At 30.2% G+C, this 8,617-nt stretch overlaps 1 protein-coding gene and 1 pseudogene across 1 annotated transcript in view; both read left to right on the top strand.

Moving 5' to 3' along the window:
• Window positions 1–540: 540 nt before the first annotated feature.
• LOC134269940 (protein draper-like) lies at window positions 541–7,389 on the top strand (annotated as a pseudogene).
• Window positions 7,390–8,313: 924 nt separating this feature from the next.
• The window catches only part of LOC134269942 (multiple epidermal growth factor-like domains protein 10), a 10,019-nt gene continuing 9,715 nt past the window's right edge, over window positions 8,314–8,617 (top strand). The window contains exon 1 of the mRNA XM_062752115.1: window positions 8,314–8,617. This exon is cut by the window's right edge and continues 292 nt beyond it. The gene's annotated coding sequence lies outside the window, so the exon portion shown is untranslated.

An 8,617-nucleotide genomic window follows, 5' to 3' on the forward strand; every position in this document is an offset into this window, starting at 1 on the left:
ATGGAAGGTGAAGTTGTACTTTTTGGTTATTTCAGTGGATTAATAATTTCAAGATACATGTATATTGCACTAGCTTATGGTAAGATCTATCTGCTTTATCAGCTAATTGAACCAATTACTTCTTTCTCCTTCTTCCTTTCTTTCTTACGCGCATATCAACAACTAAACTTACAGCAAGCTTAATCACTACAAAATACACTTGTAACAGAAATAACTATTTTTTGCTCTGCTCTGCTCCTGTTTTGTATTGTTTTTGGACTCCTGATCATGAATTCTGTTCTCTATCTCCATATGTTTCATTCAATAGAACGTTTTAAGGTGATCTTTCTAAATTGATATAACTGAATATTCAAAAAATATAAAAATATATACGTATATATTGCAAATCAACTACTTTAGGATGAAGGTTTAAAAATACAAATAATTTTAGAAGAAATTTACTTCTGTCCATCCAGTTCCCTTATAAGTAGTGTTTTGTTAAAGGTTTCTTGTAAAGGTTATAAATATTTGATATGCGACAATGTGTTAATATAAATACTCATGACGGTAATGTTTAAAACTGGAACCTTGATTTTCACTTGAAAATACTTTCTCATGAAAGAATATGTGTTAATTTTTTGTCTCGTCGAGAACAAGTTGTTAAAACATACAACTTACCGAAAAAATATATATTATGTGAATTTATCAGTTATATGATCGTAAGACCTGAGACATGTTATTATATATTTCTTGTTTTTTAAACTAAGCAGAGGAAAACAAGGAAGGATTATTCAAATCTGTAATATTTACAAAGTTTTACAACCTTGTTTGTTTACATAACTTCCTTTCGGTAAAAAGCAATGATGAAATATCTTCCCCCTACATTCTACTGCACTAAATAAATATCTAGTTAAATTATTATACTAATACATGTAAAAAGGTTTGTTTTTGAGAGAAGAAACATTATCAAACAATTTTAAATAAGACGAAGAAATCATAACAGATATTGATACTATTCCGAAAAGAGATATATTCCTACTGTATGTAACCTGTCGTAATTCGTTTGATAAGCAAAATAATCATTCGATGCCTTTTACATTTTTTGTTATAATTTTCCTATGAATAATAAACTGTTTATGTATATACATGCTGTACCTAATTTAGATTTAAAGCATGACTACATCCAGTGATACGTTTTTTTTAAATTAAATAATTAAAATGTTCAAATGAAAAAGAAGGCATTTAAGGAACAGAAATTCCATAACTGTCAAAAAATGAAAACATTATAGGTGGAAAACCTCCCCAATTTAGGCTCAGTTTGTTTCGTTACAGAAAACATTGCTTTAAATAAGTCTGCATGGCAGCGGTATCCTTATCCTTATCCGGATTGGGGAGCAGATAAAGCCGTGGATGGACTTTATGTCGATTTGTCGTATATAAGTGGGCAATGTACAATATAGAATGATTATGAACAGACAGCAGAATGGCGAGTAAATCTAGAGGAAGTAAAAAGTGTGCATCATATCAAAATATATTACAGGACGGACAATTTGCCTTGGGGTATGTTTATAAATGCATTTTAGAAATATAATCAATCTGTTGTGTGAAACGAAATGTAACAATCAGAATATCAATGACAAGTTTTGATTTCAATGACACTTTCCTAGAGTGAACAAAAATGACTACTTAAAATTCAATTGATGCTTCTGTTGAGTATTTATATTTCCTTCAAACACTTCCTTGTCATATTCAACGACTTTTGCCTGTTTGATAAGCATTTTACTTTGATTTTTTTTCGTGAAAATTCAATAATATTCTTAAAATTTATTTATAGGACATAATATTCTTATAAATGTTTAATAGGTCAAAGTAATAACTACACCTCTCGCTTTCTTGGATATGCAGTTTACATGTCGAACACGACTAACAGATTAGACGGACTTTTGTGTTTTAAGGACATCAACTATACTAGAGCCACAATTCCTAATCCAACAAGTATTTTATGTCCACGACAGGGACGATACGTCATCTTCTACAATGAGAGACTCCCAGGAGTTACCTACCCTACTGGATATTCTAAATACGCTTAAAACGAACTCTGTGAACTTGAAGTTTACGGTCAGAAAATATCTGTAGTGTTGAAAAGTTATACAGTTATGTTTCTTTATAATTATATTTTATGTTAAATTAAGATTCATCGAATATCAACCGTCTTGAGTGGTTTCATGAGAAACATACATTTTATCTGTGCATTTCTAATCAATATCTGTATCAACACATAGTTATTTATAACAAATTGTATTGTAATGCACTAAAATTTTAAGCATTTAATAAAGTATCACTGTATACTTGTCGAAATGTGGGTATATGTGAGAAAATCGGGTCCAATGTATATAGGAATTAGATGTACATGTAGATATTAGATACAAAATAGATTGATTATTATTGTTTATCGCCGAGTTGGCAGTATTTCAGCCATACAAAAAAGAGAAAAAAGATTTTTTTTTTTTAAATTTGATAAAAATATAGCAAAAGCTTTCTGATCTATTCACAGGTTGCCCGACTGGAGGATTTCATGGACCTAACTGTGATATACGGTGTCCTCAGAATTGTCAAGAGAGACACTGTGACATTGAGGATGGAGCATGTCTTGGTTGTGTGGGTGGTTACAAAGGTCTACGATGTGACGAGCGTAAGTATATCAAACATGCAGGTGTATCAAAAAATAAATTGAGATTTTGAGAAAGAAATTTTAAAAGAAGGGACTTATTTCACTTGCAATAATCCTTTCAACCATATCTTTATATATAAATTTATTTTGGACATTTATAAAGCTAGGTTTTTACTCAAAATATTTATACAAATAGATAAACCCCTTACTTTAGTTGTTTTTAATATTTTACATTATATCATTTATATGAAATAATTTCCACTCGTCTCTAATATTAAAGAATGAATTAAATTTTCAGAATGTGACAATAATAGATATGGCCTTGAGTGTAGCATAATATGCGGTAACTGCAGTAATGGAGAACCATGTAATCTGGTGAACGGAAGTTGTAAGTTTGGATGTGACGTAGGAGCGCATGGAGATAAATGCAATAAATGTATGAAGAAAATGTTGTTCCATTTAAAACAAAAGTGCTTTTAAGGATACACCAAATGCTTTTCTTTCAAGATTTTTGTTTATTTTGAGATTAAGACTAGGAAAAGGATGCTAATGCTTAAAAACTTTTAAGTATCTACGTAGTTTTCGATCACAGGGAACTTAACTCCTCCATTGCTCCTGATCCCATGTCTAGCCATACATATATATTCAATAGATTTTATGAAGTCAACGTAAACAACAATATCAGTTATTACTGGTGTAGTTTAAAATGGATTGTAAATGTCGTAGGAAGCTAGTGGAGCAGCACAACCTAGCTGTCCTTTCCAAAATATTTTAGCTGTTTAGGCAAATCACACACTTCAGACTGCGAAAGACGGTGCATGGATATGGTCTAAATAAATACTTAATTTTATAGTGAAATATTCAATTCTAATATACATGTTGAAACATGTACTTGTGTCTGATCTGATAATACCGATATCTTGATGACGTCCATAATTTATTGGAGAATAATATCTACGTACGATATTAATTTGATGTCAAAAATTATTGTATTGCAATATTCATTATCTTCTTTTTCATCGAGTACTTGAACACATGCTTACATTTCATTTATCATTGCAGTACTTGGCGTTTAACAGACAATGTTGATAAAACATTTCCACATTATTGAAATCCGTGTTTTTTTTTTAATTTTTCTATATGGATTTACTTGCTATTTGATTTCAGTATGTTTCATTATTACCTTCTATTTCCGTTACAGCATGCCCACTTGATAGACACGGGAAGAATTGTGCAGAACAATGTAAGCCAAACTGTAAAGGTTGTAACAGATTCTCTGGGATCTGTGAACATGGATGTAGCCCTGGTTGGAAGGGAACGTTCTGCGAGAATGGTATATTGCTTCAAATATTAGTTAAAAGCATGCATTTCTTTGACACCAACAAAATTATTGTTGTTTGAAACACCGATAATAAGAACTATGATTTAATCAGTGGGTAAAAATTTAATCGAATGTTTTCTGCAATTGAATCTATTTTTGTCAAGTAACTTCCGACTTAAGGTAAAGATCTAGTAAATAACTTGAGACTAATTTTTTGGTGCTATATACATTGTGACGTCATAATCAAAAGGCTTAACGGTTTTGTCAATTATGTATAAATTGGGGTATTTTCATGTCAAGTTGAAATCATATGAAAAGACTGTACTTAACTCAATAGAATCTAGCTGCAAATCTGTAGCTCCTGACTGGTTTTCTTAATTTTTCATTGAAAATGAAAAAAAAATTGGTTTAATAAAAGGACAACAGACCTTAAAGAATAAAAAAAAGCAATTAAAGTGCCACAAAAAAATTGAAAACTCATATTGAAAACTCGAAAAATTTGTCTTAATATATCTAAATACCTCTAAGCATATCTGCCTAACATATTTTCTAACTAATATCACAACAAAAGTTCACATTCAAGTCACGTCCTAATCACACTGGACCAAAGAAATACGCATGCTAATTCTCGAGGCCCGCCTACATTTTACAGCCATTTAATTCAATATAAATGGCAATTTGGCCATAAATTCTTTGTTAAATACAAAGTTCAATAGAAATCGATGAACTGTCTTGATACCAGAGCTAAATAGTAAATTATTCCTCACTCTAGCCCTTGAAAAAAGGGGGAAAACTATATTTTCTATTAAAATCAGACTTTCAAGCATCACCATATTTTGAAATAGTCTTGAATGTGTGAATGTTGATTATATATTTTCTTATGTTTTAGACAAATAAATAAAACATAAATTTATTAATAAAATATAATGTTTCAGTTGTAAATTGCTTTGGAATTGGTAAAAAATAATCATTTTTTTTTGTTTTTTCTCAATAAACATATGTCCCCACCCCGTGACACACAAAAAGCTTTGGTTTGAATTTGTGAAATAACAGTCCATGTTACCCGTAAAATGGAATTTTTGTGTCACTGCGGGGGGGGGGGGGTGATGTTTTTTTTTTTTTTTTTTTGTTTTTTTTTTCCGTTTTCCCTTGATATCTATTATGAAAACAGAAGTGTTACCAAAATTATAGAGTTATCTCTCCTTTTCCCAAAATAAGTAATATTTCATGAAAATCCATATAATTTTCTATAACAAATATTTTAAATTCATCGAATTTGTTAACTTTTGAAAATGACTTGGATGTAGGCGGGAGAACAATATTATCGTTCGCAGTTCTTGTCTCTCCTCTCAAAATGGCAGTAGACACAAGCGTAATGTTCAATGGTTTCAATTTTAAGCCCCTGAGGGTAATTTTCAGCGGTTTTAGTGGAATATTGTGTTATGGAAGCAAGGTATTTTTCTTAGAAACACACAGTCTTTAATATTTGATATGGGATCGTAAATATACAGCGAAATAAATTGAAAAACAGTTTTATTTCTGCGCAAGAGATATACACATTTTTTCAATAGGGGACCTTGTATCACTCTGGTAGTCCAGCGAGTTACAAATCTGCAGCCATTTTTGTTTTGCTTACATGTGATATGATAAGTAAATGTATCTTGCAGAATGTGATGGATGGTTTTATGGTCCAAATTGTAATATAGCATGTGGCTCGTGCTTGAATTTTGAACAATGCCATCACGTCAATGGAACGTGCTTTAGTGGATGTGACAGAGGATTTCAAGAAGGAAGATGTTCAGAAGGTTGGAAAACTTTAGTTTACATCAAATCCATATTCTTGTCAAATATAATTATTAATACCGAACGGAACTTCATTTTACAAATCAATTATGCATAGAATAAAAACATATATAAATGTAAATATTTCTTCTTTTTAATATGACTTTAATTTATTTATTTTTTAAGTACTTCTTCTGGAACATTAACGGCATTTTAAAAATATACTTATTAATCAACACATTCATAAATCATACATTGTCTAGTTTTTCGTCTATGGACTTAGTATCTACGAGCAATGTTTGCAGAATTTAGAGGTTGTGATGCATAGGAAAACTCACCAAAGACCACAGTTTCCCAATGAATAATATTCTAGTTATACACTTTGTAATTGTAGTATTTCAATCGTTTTTAGGGTGCAATATAGGGTTTCACGGGCACAACTGCCAGGAAAAATGCAGCATCACCTGTGGAGTCCCTGGTGTTTGTGGCAGAGTAACAGGTGGATGTAAGGGCGGTTGTCAGGCAGGATGGATGGATCCGAAATGTGACAAAAGTAAACATTTTATTACCTACATAAATAACATTCCATTACAATCAGTAAGATATAGAATCTAGTGATTAAGAAGTGTACAAAAGCTGAAAATTGACATAAGATATCCTTCAATGCTATTATTATATTAATTTTAAAAATAAATACACTTTGAATCTGTTTTTTTTTTTTCGTAGTATGTTCTGATGGGAAATATGGATTAAATTATATTCATGATTGCGGTTTTTGCTTCGAAAAAGCACAGTGTCATCATATAAATGGAAGGTGCTTAAATGGCTGTGAAAAAGGTTTCCAGGGAATCAACTGTACACAAGGTAATGTGTTTATTATTTCCCTAAATATATAGTATAAACTTATGCAAAAGAATATGTGCAGTGGATATTTTTTATTTGTATTAATAACTTTCTCTTTTTGAATCAATATTTAATGTCATTTTTTTATATTTGAAGAAAATAAATATTATTTGCAAAATTAGAATGTACAATGAGACTCCACGGCTACGGATGTAATGAAACATGTAGCAAAGGGTGTTTTAATGGAACATGTGATGCTAAGACGGGAGCCTGTCTACAGGTGAGTTTAATTGATTTTGATTGAACTTATTATATCAAAATAATCTGAGTAAAATTGTAGATATTATATTTTATGGGTCGTATTCAAAATTTTAGAAAGTGCATAAAACGATATATGCTATTGTAATAATCTGCCGTTATTTGCAGCAACAGGTATTAAGGGAACATGCTTTCAAGGGTGTTAAAATAGTAAAGTAATGTTTACATTTTAAGTGTTGGATTTTCGAAACGAAACGCAGTTAATGTTATTATTCTTGCTACCATGATCCTCATGTTTGTTCCTAATTTCCTATCGTTTTGATAATTGGAAAGACGTAGCTATTTCATCCAGTGTCCATAATTTCGATCATCCATGTGTATATATTTTAAATTTCTTATATCTCCAAGAGGTAGATCATGTTACATGAATGGTTTTCTTTAAGAGTTTTTTTTTTTTTTTAAACGTGTATATTTTACTATACAGGTTAGTAATAAAGATTCAAACACTTTTTTAATGCGAAAGATGTTTTTTTAAAAATTGAACTTACATTTAATTTTACTTGTTATTTTATCTTTGAATTGCAGAAATAAATTGAAAAAACAAGAAAACAATCATGAGAAAAATATCCAACAGTCGTCAAAAGAAGAAATTACACTGGATAGAGATATATATGATAATGTCAGTGATAATGGCCGGTACCAAGAACGTGGAGAAATGAAGCGAACGGTGGACAACTCTGATAAATCTGAGGATTCTACAGGATATCAGGAACTAAGTCACATACGCCATCCTTCTTTTTATGAGCAACTGCGTTAGTGAGAAGTTAATGAGGCTTTCTTGCTAAATGGTCTTTCTACCAAAGTTAAATGTATGATGAATAGATAGAAATTATTAGATTTTTACGAAAACAAGAAAGGTTATTGTGAACCTTACTTTTCTTGAAAAATGCACAAAATAAACTTTCTTACGAATTGAAGGAAAGGAAATGTCAACTATTTCTAGGCATTGCAGAATTTACTTGAATTAATGTAATTACATTTAATGATGGAATCTAATTGGGTACAGAAAAAATCCATGATCAAGTGCTTCAATCATGTCCACTATTGGTGAAAAATGCAATGCATTCTAAGTTTACCCAATGACAAAGAACTCTGTTACAAAAATCAAATACATTTTTTTTTCCTCAAATATACGTTGCGTGTCTGAAAGAGTTAAAATGCATTCCATCATAAACATATATTTTAATGTATACATTGTACGTATGTAATGCGTAAATATATTGTAGAATTTGTTTCATATAGATTGTATACCGTCCTGTTATACGTAATTCAAAATTTTAATTATCAATATAAATCAAGATTTATTTCATCGGGTTCAAGTTTGCAATGCGCTAAAACATTTTTTTAAATATTTGATAAGGAATTTGTTCGTTATATCTAATATATGATTCATTCAGGTTTTTTTAATTGAAAATTATATATGATTTGCATTGTTTAGTTCAAAAATATCATATCAATATTTGTATCATTTTAAATTAGAAGTTTTATCATTTTTTGTCATGTGTTGGCGGTTGACGTGGTTTAAGGTATAAAGACATACAACATATATTCATCTTGCTATTATTCAGAATTTCAAACTTCCATTGATTTTAAATTGTAAGGAGCTTAAAGGAAGTTTAAAATGTAAAATGATTATATTCTTCAATCATACCAAGCATTTTGGGTATTAATAATATTTACAGGAAGCTTTTTTAAAAACTGTT

Source organism: Saccostrea cucullata, unplaced genomic scaffold (genome assembly GCF_032062105.1).
Source record: "Saccostrea cucullata isolate Sc308-1 unplaced genomic scaffold, CSIRO_AGI_Scuc_v1 ctg9202, whole genome shotgun sequence".
NCBI lineage: Eukaryota > Metazoa > Mollusca > Bivalvia > Ostreida > Ostreidae > Saccostrea > Saccostrea cuccullata.